Raw genomic sequence first — 12053 nt, 5'->3', positions numbered from 1 at the left:
TGGCCACCATTAAGGAAAAACGGTTATTTTAAGGTATGGTGGACCATGGGGTGGGGTAAGGAGTGACCATTAATCATGGACATTGATGAATTGGCCGAATGCCAAACTTATGTAAATAAATGTGAAACTAATCATACATTCACTAGGATCCGACTTGGTGGATCAACCCCTTGAGTGTCGCAGCAAGTATGTAACTGGGGTATCCAACATCTAGTCATGTACTAGCTAGTGGGAAGATGTAATTGGTGGTGTCTCAATTCCTCTAGTTGGGTTTTATCATGAAGTTGTAAATGGAGGTGTCCCGCTTCACAAACAACTAGTGGCTAGCAGCCAGTGGATGTGTAATAGGGGTGTCTCAAGCTTGGGGTTTCCGCATTTGTCTAGTCAAGGTGCCTTAGCCAGAGCATGCATATGTGCATCTCATTAGCCAGAGCATCCATACATGCATCGCATTAAATAAGATTTTTCTCATGGATATTTTTCTTTGAACAATAATATCATTATTGTACTATTATTGTGTTAATATTTGAGATGTGTCCTCATTAAGTTAAACCATGGCAACTCATTCCTCTCGTTGGACAAACAACTGTAGGTGACGTACGTGACGATTCATTAAAAGATAGTGAACCTCCAGATGATGCTAATGAAGGCTCATGGCAATATATTATATATTATGAAGCCAAACGGCTTGAGGAAGACCTTTATTTGATGTTTTTTTAGGTTTAGTTTGATTTTGTTGGTTAAAGATGTATTAATGCTCTCAGTGAGAGGATAAACATTGGACTTATATTTGTTTGATTACGAACTTTATGTTGATGCCTATATTAGAATCATTAATGAAATAAGATTTTAATTCTGTCGATTATACTATGAAAGCCATGAAAATCTAAATTGATATAAATGAAGGGAATATGTGAAATAATATTCTTGACATATTCAAGTTAACACTTAGGAACTCGACCCATTGTGTAATCCACGAGAGTCAAAATCTCGGGGGGTTATAAGCCCACACACATCACACGTGACAAAAGACAAATTGAGTGCCAACAATGTGGTCCACTTGACATTTGGATCTACCTCATTCTTTGGCTCATTAATATGATGGACAGAGTGGATAGTACACATATCATAGCGGGGGCTCGTAGAACTTAGCGACGTCAACACGCCACTGAGTTGTGTGGTACACAACACAATCCGCTTCCAAGAGCACCCAAATTTTATATTGCCATGTAGAGAACAAAACACCAAGGTACATTTTGTCTGATCATTTTAGGGCATGAGCCCAAAAATGAGTGATCCAAAGCTCAAGTGGGCCACACCATGGAAAACTGTGGGGATAGCATTAAAACCTTCCTAGGGCCACCATAATATTTAGTTACCATCATCCAACTTGTTCATGAGGGCACATATAATTGATGAAGGGAAAACACCAGTATCAATTTGATTCAAAACTTTTGTGGTCCCTATGAGCGGACATAATCTTTCTTCGCATCATGAGCGGCTAAGATGTTACACACACTGTTAGGGCAAATTACAAATTTACAAATTCTGTAAAAAAAATAAAATAATAATAATAATTAAAGAAACCGAAAGATAAAGGACAGGTTGAAGCACGTGCAATCACACTATCCTTAAAGCATTATTCGTCCATCCCAGGATGTTAAGAATTCTGATAGGTTGTAGGCAAATAGCTTCTAGGATACAACGAGCCTATTTGTGGTTCTGCGTTCAACAAACACAAAGAACCATTAATGGAACTCTTTGTACGCAAATTTCTTTCTAGCAGATAAATAAAACAAAATCCTAGATCATAGAGAAAATTAAAAATTTTGTTGCTTGTTCATACCACTGCTTTGGTCTTTTTCTTGAGTACTGCTGGCTATGGTTCGCATTGAACCTGGCTGGCTTGATCTTGCTCTTCTTCTTGGATTGGATGTAAGAGTGGTTTGGGTTATTGGTGATGGTCTAATGAACCACCTGGGCACTATTTATATAGGCCGAGGTTGCTAACTGTTTTGGTCCAGGGTCATAACTCAATATGACCATTTTATGGCTGCTATTGAGATATTAGCTGTTATTGGCAGTTTCTGACCGTTATGCATGTGGGACAACCAGCTGCTGCATGCTAGCCATTTGGACTCACTGGTTCATCATTTTATGACTGTTAGGCTAGCCACAGGCCGTAGTTCCTGCATGGTCTGGTTTAATGTTGCATGTGCAGTTAAACCTCTTTCAAATGACTAGTTTTCAACCTCTATAAAAGACACACCGGTCTCATTCAGACCATTCGCCCACTCTAGCCACATGACCCATACTCTCTATCGCACCACGACTCGCACTGGTTCACATGCGAAGTGCAAAGTGTGCCACTAGTACCTCTACAGCCACACTGCCCCATATGCCCATGCCCTCGCACTGAGCTTGAGACCATGAGGGTGCCTGGGTGCACTGAAACATCAGTTCTGGTGCTACTCCTCAGATCAACCATGCAAATGACAAGGTACTCCACACCTCATGTATAAACAAAGTTTTTTCTTCAATCCTTTTAAACGGGACTGTTCACAAAACACTAGGAAACCCAAGTTTTTTTCAAACAAAATTCCTTTTATATATATATATATATATGTATAGAAGGTACTATGCGGTCGAGCTCATGAGAACTTCCCATGAGGTCAAGTTGTGTGGGCCCCACCGTGATGCTTGTCGAACATCTACCCCATCAGTCAGATGCACCATTCCATGGTGGGCCTAGGTTTCAAAAATCAAGTCAATCCGTGACTTGTGTGGGCCACACCACATACAGAAGTTGAGAGGAGCTACCCTCCATTAAAAAATTCATAATCATTTGTTGGGCCCACCGAGATGTGGTTTGCAAATCCAGCCCATCCATTATGTGTGTCCCACTTGGATGAGGGTTAAAACCAAGTTTCAGATGCATCCAAATTTTAGGTGGGCCCCACCAAGTGCTTTTATATGTTTTAGACATGTCTTCACATGCTTTTAGATGGTATGGCCCACCTGAGTTCCGTATACGGCTGATTTTTGGGATATCCGATAATTTAAAGGGGACCCATCAAATGCACAGTGTTGATGGTCGAAAAGCATCACAATGGGGCCCACACAACTCGACCTCATGGGAAGTTCCCATGACCACGACCGCATAGTACCTTTTCCCATATATATATATATATATATATATATAAAATCAATATTGTTGATGTCAAAATCTGGATCACCTTTCGCCGAGCCTTGAGTGCTTGAAGCGAACCCTGATCCTGCGTAAAGCAACAAGCAAAGGAGACCCTGGTTCAAGCAGGGGACTCTCCGATGTCTAAGTCAGACTAGGGAAACAGGGTCTAAGTGGTGTAGAGTAGAATGAGGGTGCAAGATATTACATACTTATTCCTGTAGAAATGATCTGTATTTATACCTGAGGGTTACAATGAATGTGTCCGACAATCTCGGCATGGTCATCGCCACTATGCGAGATCTACATGTGCGCGATCGTTGGCAGTTTCCCTGATATTGTGCTCTAGGCATTACTCCAGTCATGCGTTACTGGGGTCGTCTATTGATACCGTTGCTGACCAAGTTTCCATCCGAGCCAACCTCATGGCTCGGATCTTACCCGGTGAGCCGAGCCCATGAATAAGTCACCGCATGAGTATTGGGTAGAGAGGATCAACTCGAAGGTAAAGTGATTGGGCGGACGATGGCTTTCTATGCATTCTGTGTCGATGTGGTCAGGCTAGATGTATTGCTATTGCTCCAAGGTTCCCGTAGGATGTGTGATTTTCCCGTAGGATGTGTGATTTCCAAGTTGGCGTTGTAGCTCTACGAGAGCTCTCGAGTCGGACATTCACCTCAGATCGGATGCTAATCAGTCGGACGCGTCGCTCGTTGGTGCCAGAGTGGCCTTGATGCGGCCACGTTCGGATTTACCCATCACGAATATTTTTAACCGCACACTCAAGCCAGCTTCTCACGTGTGAGGTAGCTAAAAATTGCGTGTGGATGCAACTCAACGGATGGTCTCGTCGTGTCATGGGCGCATTGAAGGGGTAAAATCGTCATTTCGAAAGAATCCACCGTTGGAATACGTAATTGAATTTTGCTGCCACCCATCATCAGGAATCATGACACTGACATTAATAAACAAATAAATGGTACTGAACTCACTCCGTCGAACCTCGTGACTTGAGATAGCCCACGAAACCTACTCCCTGCATACGCCCATGAACATACACAAAACAGATGCGCCTTCCACACGTGTCTCTGTATCCCACGTACATGAGATCTAATCCGTCCATCGAATATTCCTGTGCTGAATTTATACTTCTTACAAATTTCAAACCATTCAGACCATCCATTTTTGTACAAACGTGGCCCACCGTATGAATGGACGGTCCGGTTCTTTAAGCTAACCGAAGATTTAGCGTAGCCCATATGGTGGGCATGGCCCTAATCTATCACACGTGTGATGCTTCGGGACTTTGCGAGGCGCTTGCGTGTATGGAGTGGAGAGATGCGACTGCGAAGAACATTGCCGGTCAAATAATTGCTCCCGAGTAATTCGCTGGCGGACTGGAGTCAGATGCAGGTGCGGCTTTCACTGCTTCTTTTGTTTTATGCGCTGTTTCTTTCGGTTCGCTTCAGATGTAGCGTACTGATCTGTGGGGCTCATCGTGATGTATGTGTCTTATCCACGCCGTCCATCCGTTTTTACAGCTCATTTTACCAGCTCAAGAATCATACCACCGGAAACAGTGGGAATTAAACGCCTACCGTTGAAAACTTCTCAGGGCCCGTTTGTCCGGGTAGATTGGAAGGGATCGAATGGTATTAGGGTGGATGGCATGGATAACTTCTCAGGGCCCGTTTGTCCGGGTGGATGGCATGGATTTCAAGGTAATGAAGGTGTTGTAAGTGGATTGTCTTAAGATCCATGGGATTGCTATATCACGAGATTTCTATATCGACTCTGTTTGGCACCCCTGCCCAATCCTGTGATTAGACCTTCTAATCCCTCAAACTAAACACGTCCAAGGCAAATTTGAACGGATTATGGTGGATTGGATGGGATTTAAAGGTAATGATGGTGTTGTCGGTAGAGGTGTGCATTTGTGACTCGATTGCTATATTCGGGATTAGGTCACCCAGTCTATTTGGCACGCCCGGCCAATCCTGGGATTTAACTTCCAATCCCTTCCAATACCTTCCAATCCCTTTCAATCCGCCAGGCCAAACGGGCCCTCAGGGCTGTAGAAGGTTTGGATATAAATGTTTTCCCTTCATCGTGTCCGTATGACCATTGGAACAGGTTGGATGACAAATAAACATTACTGTGGGAGGGTTTTAACAGTGGATGTTATTATCCTCGTTGTTTCATGTGGTGTGGTCAAATTGAGCTTTGGATATGATTGAATTTTAGGCTCATGCCCTAAAATGAGCTGAGAAAACAGATGGACGGTGTGGATAAGATACATATATGTGAGTTCCCATTTGGACGCTATCTAATTGACCCAGCCCGGAAAGGAGAAACGGATTTAGTTGTAACCTAGAAACCCAAGCAATGTGGGGCCACCGTGGTATTTGTAATATATTTCTAATCTATTCATATGTTAAGCCCATTTAAGTTCGTACTCGATTAAAAAAATTAGTTGGAGATAAACGCCACCAGTTGAAACCTTCTCTGGACACTTCTCCTTATCCATATCCGTGTATTATTTTGGAGGTCACTTCTCTTCGATTGACGTTGCACCGTCATTTCCATGATGTCGTTTCCTTGGAGGACTTAGGTTTCCGGAAACGGATTGGCTACTCCCCCTGCCACCAGCCCGGTGGCTGGTGGTAGGTGCTCTGTGGGTCCCACCATGATGTATGTGTTTCATCCATTCTGTTCATCCATTTTTACAGATCATTTTAGGGATTGAACCCAAAATTGAGAGGGATACAAATATCAGGTGGACCACACCACAAGAAAACAATAGTGATTGGATATCTGCCATTAAAATCCTCCAAAGACCCACGGCACTGTTTATTTGATATCCAATCTTTTGATTAGGTCATACAGACCCAGATGAAAGGAAAAAAAAAAAAAAAAAAGATCTGCTTGGTCCAAAACTTTTATGAGCCTCAAAAGTTTAAAAGTTTTTAATGGTCGACATTCGTTCACTGTTTCATGCAATGTGGTCCACTTGAGATTGGGATATCGCTTTTCAGTCGTACCATAAAATGATCTAGAAAAATAGCTGAGTAGCCAATCCGTTTCCCAGATTTCCTATGCTAGGAAGTTGAGTACTACAATGGCAGATGTACACTGTATCGAGTGCTCTTTTCATTCTCGATCAGGCTGTTTGGGAAGGACTGGCTTTGCATATGTAATCAATGGATATATATATGTTCAATGTTTGTTAAAGGATCGATCTATGTGGACCTCGTCTTCACCACATACACTCATTACACCATTGACCATCACGTAATATCTATGTAGGCCCCATCATAGTTTAAGGATTTAATCCAAACCGTCAATCAACCTATATAGATTAACATACAGAATGAGTTAATCCATCGTCCACATTATGACGGTGTATGTTGGCACCCCACTTCTAGACTATGCACCCACAATAACAGTCTAATTTACTTATTAGGTGGGCCTTCTTTGATTTGGTCTATCCACTGCCTAGATTTTGTCACCTAATGATATCCAAGATAAGGCCAACCTTTTTAACGGCTCAAATGCCATTTACACGAAACAGTGGGTAATTAATTAAGGTTCTCCGTTTACATAGACATAGCACAGACTCACTCCTCACATAATTACTGAAAATTAAATATCCGATTACCAGATAAAGCAAAGAAAACACGGTCCAAAGACAATGCTGCACATACAATACGAAAAATATAGATTCTGAAACGAATTAGCTGTAAACTGAAAAAAAATAATTAAAAAAAAAATGCTATATATATATATATATATATATATATATATATATATATATATATATTCAACTTAAAACAATGCAGTACGTCTGGTCCAGGCGATCCAAACATGCCCTAATGGATAAGGAAGTGGATTGGCTGTTGTACCACACACACTAGCAATATAACTGGTGTGGGTAAATGCGCGTTGACGCTCCTCGAGCTCCGAGTTGTGTATGAACGGTTCAAAGGAGATCAAGGCTACATGGCCCCAAAATAATGTTTATATCCACACCGTTCATCCATTTTTAGAGATCATTTTAGATCATGAGCCAAAAAATGAATCATATCCAAAACTCAACTGGACCACACCACAAATAGCAGTGGGGATATTGATTTTCACCATGAAAACATTGTAGGGCCCACCATAATGTTTATTTTCCGTCCAATCTGTTCATTAGGTAAAAAAGACATGAATGAAGAGGAGAAACAAATATCATATTGATCTAAAACTTCTATAGGGTTTCAGTGGTAGACGTTCAATCCCCCGCTGCTTTTTGCAGTGTGGTCCACTTTATCTTTAGATCTGTCTTATGTTTCTTCTCAAGTCTTACGATAAGCTCGCCAAATGGATGGACGGTTTGGATATAACACATACCTTATGATGGAACCCACAGAACTTGTTGACCTCAACACACAGCTATATTGATGGTGTGTGGTGCACCAGCCTATCCGCTTCCAATGGATAAGAGCATAAAAATCAAACAGATTCAAAACTCATATGAGCCATACCATACGAAACCGTGGAAATAGAAACGTTGGAAATTTTTTACGGGCTACATAAGTTTTGTATCGGGATGATGCCAGTGCCTAGGTTTATCTGAGTGGTAATAACCTTGTGAACGGTTTGGATGGCATATAAACATCATGGTGGCACAAGGAAGATTTCGACCACAGTGGGTTGGCAGACTTTTGGTTTTTTGCTCGTGTAGATGTAGTATTTGTTGGGTCGGTGACGTATACAAACGGAGTGAAATATAATACAATTGATTATAGGAACTATTCCAAGAATTTTCATTTATAATAACATTGAATCCCTGTTAGAGAACCATAAAAAATAAAAAAAAAAACAAAAAAAAACACCTCTAATTTGAATCACACAGCGAAAAACAAATGCAAACAAAGTATAAATAAAAACACATGATTTTACGTGACAAACTTTTGCAAAAAAAAAAACTACGGTACAAAGCGATAAGCTAATCCACTATGAAAATGAAAGTACAAGGGATGGAATCACTTACATATGCAAAAATTCTTGTTTTCTCCATTCCAAACTCTTGAATCGATTTAGCTATCATTCTCACCTAATCCTGCAATCACACACACACACACACACACACACACACACACACACACAGTGTTACACCCGGAATAGAAAATAAATCACGTACTTATGCAAAATCAAGTGTGCCATCGATCTAACGATTGATTGATCGACATCAATCGAGTAACCCTCGATTGATCGAGTTCCAACATGTTCAATCAATTGAACATGCTCAGAAGTATCTAGAGAGTTTACATAAATTTTTTAAATTTTGTCAATCATTCGAACCTCCAAAGTCAATCGACCGAACCTGTCCAAAATTGTCCAGAAACCAATCTATCTAATCTGGAGTTTACTTGATCAATTGAGTAGCCTATTCGATCGATCAAGCTCTCCTATTTTTGCACAAATTGAAAACATTTAAACAACAATCTCCACCATGGCTTCAATCATCATGATCCACAACTCTAAGCTCCATTTCTAATCGCCTCTATCATATCTTCGCCGTCATCGCGTTTTGTACATACTATGTCCTTATCAAACATTTGTCAGTCACAGAGAAGTAGAATATAATCTAAACTTCTCTGTGGAAACCACCTTTGTAAGCAGATCTGTTAGATTCACGCTCGTGTGGATCTTCTCAAGAGTAGCATCGCCTTCCTCAAGTACATGCCAGTTAAAATGATGACGAACATCAATATGCTTAGTACGAGAATGATAGAACAAATTCTTTTCCAAATTGATCGTACTTTCATAGTCGTGATTAACACATGACCTCCTGCTGAAGCCCAAACTCGTTCATCATTCATTTCAACCAAACACTTTCTTTAAATGCCTCTGTTACTGTCATATGCTCAGCTTTGGTTGTGAAAAGAGCAACCACAGATTGAAACTTTGACATCTAACTGATCGCTCTATCCACTAACAAAAATGAGTAACCGGAAGTTGACATCCTGTTGTTAACATTCTCTGCGTAGTCCGAATCAACATAGCCTACTAGTTTTCCCTTCGATTTTTCAAATGTTAAGACATGCTCCGTTGTACCTCTTAGATAACGAAGTGGCCATTTCACTACCACCCAATATTGCTTATTGGGGTTTGACATGTATCTACTCACAACATTGATTGCATATGAAATATCTGGTCTCATATAGACCATAGCATACATCAAACTACCAATTACGCTCGAATAGGACACATGAGACATGAACCGCTTTTTCTTTTTTATCTGTAATGGGACATTGTTCTGAAGAAAGTCGAAAGTAAGCAGCATGGGATGTGCTAACCGATTTAGCCTTGTCCATCTCAAACTTCACCAATACCTTCTCATGATATTATACTTGAGATAACTGTAACATGCTCCTCTTCCCATCTTAATGTATATCAATACTGAAAATTTTCTTTATAGCTCCTAGATCTTTTATTTCAAATGTCCCTGATGATTGAGTCTTCAATATACCTAATATTGTGCTCTACTAACTTACATACTTTGGTATAACTTACTGTAAAGGAAGCTTGTTAATCCACATCATCCATGCATATACTCATGATTCAATCCCTCCATTGTTATGACATATCCACTAATTATCATATCACATACTAATAAGAAGTGGACCATTAGATCTAGGCTATCAAGTTATCATTAAGTGTAAAAAAATAAATAAAAATTAACGGTTAAAACAAAACTTCAACGGTTAAAACCTTTGAAAAACTGATTAAAATATTCAGAGTGTTGGGTCAGCAGAAAAATCACTTGATGAGTCCCTTATCTATCTAGATTAGAGTCGTAAACATGTTCCTATACAAACCAGTGGATCCTTTGTTGGCTAGTGCAAGAATCAATGACTCTTGATGGAAATACCCTTCCACGTCCACTTTATTGGCCCCTGCATAGACCTCATAGGAAAAGCTAAAGTTGACTAGTAAAGATTATGACCCTTACACATCTTTAGGTTTAAGAATCAAATCATCTTTCATACATCATCAAGTTATAATCTCACGATCACAGTCCAAGCTAATGACCCCTCAAACTGTTAACTCGATCTCAATCCACCAATGTGAGTGACCAAAGTTTTGAACATAATTCCTTCATTCATAGCACACTCACACTCTTGTGCAAGGTAATGGTATGCATTTTTTTATATATGCACTCACACACCTACAGACTCACATCACAATGGATTTTTACCACAACGAGTACTCGAACTCATGACCTCGTGTTGAAACTCTTGTGAGTTTACCACTAAGGCATGAGTAAGGGCAAGCATATACTGCCACCAAGTCGGCTCCTGATGGTGGAGACTATCTATCCTAACCCAAGGCAATCCCCTTACACAAGATAACCATACATTTCATGAATTGATGTCCACAGGTGTGTCCCACGTACCTGTGATGGTCATTATCTAATAAGGTACTGAGATCCATAGGCCACGACTCTCCCAGGTCAATGACTGTTACGTCCAAACTCAAGTTCTCAAGGACTACCAAAGGAATCACTCCTCAACAAACCCAATGATCATAATATGGGAGCAACACTAAATTTGTGTAAGGGCATATCGCATGTCCAATCTAGGACCCATGGTCACCATGATCAATGGTTGAGATCCGCCCAAGCACATCTACATAACTAGTAGATTAGGTAACATATGGTTTTCTAGGACATCGACTCCAATAATCTCACACTTGCCCTAAAACCAATACATGCTGGTACCAAACAATTACACATGAAGAACATGACTTCTTAGCTATAAAGTCCAACCATCTCTCTAATGGTAGCTCCCATTGTCCGACACTCGGCCAAATACATATGGTTCCCATGGTTATCAATCCATGTTTTGTGTCATTTACCTTTGTGACTGGAAATAAGATCACCCGACAACCATGATTCACACAGGAACTTAATTGATCCTTTATAAGACAATAGATACCGTACACATCATACACTAGGATCATCATAGAACCACATGCATATTACGTGCCAAACTGACAATGCTACCATGAGAACACATACACTATATCCAAGAAACAGTCACGAGAAGCATACTCATCCACATTGACAGATATCAATCACCGTACAAGAGTTCTTCATTGTGTCTATTTTCTCCTATCTAAAGTCACTAGATGCTCATAAAAGCTAACTAATGGAATTCAATGAGTAGATAAGAATAAACACAACAATCAAGATTGCTTTGCTATACCCTAGATTGGAATCATCCGAGTAACACTCCGTATCCAATCATACAGGTGGGAAACACACAAATGATATTGACTTAGGTGATACATATAATTATCTCATTACATAGTGCTCTTCTGTCATGCCCCAAATTTGGTTGTCGACACCCATATGCCATGTAATCTACTGTCGACAACCTACATAGAACCCTGGTTCTAACACTTAGCGTCCATACACCAAGTCCCGAAGGCGGAGTTCTACAAAGAGGATTTAAGGAGAATTTTTTATTTTTATTTGTAACCGAGCATATCAAAAGAACTCCACAAGCAACGTACATCTCCATTAAACAAAGATTATATATAATATTGATAAAAGGAAATACATGGCATCACGAAAGCATAAAAGAAAGGAGCGAGTTCTAGCATCGCTAACTGCTGCACTCTACCATATCTTTAAAAAATTGGCAAATGCCCTTGAGGTTCCATATAAAGCTGAGTAGAGTGCGTGTGTGTGTGTGTGCAATGATAATGCATATGATAGATATATAAACTAGTCATACCAAGACTATGCATATATACTATGCAAAAGGCCAAGCAAGCCAAATGTCATATTCAATCATGCAATGTAAACATGCTA

Source organism: Magnolia sinica, chromosome 19 (genome assembly GCF_029962835.1).
Source record: "Magnolia sinica isolate HGM2019 chromosome 19, MsV1, whole genome shotgun sequence".
NCBI lineage: Eukaryota > Viridiplantae > Streptophyta > Magnoliopsida > Magnoliales > Magnoliaceae > Magnolia > Magnolia sinica.
This window is presented reverse-complemented; position numbering follows the sequence as displayed.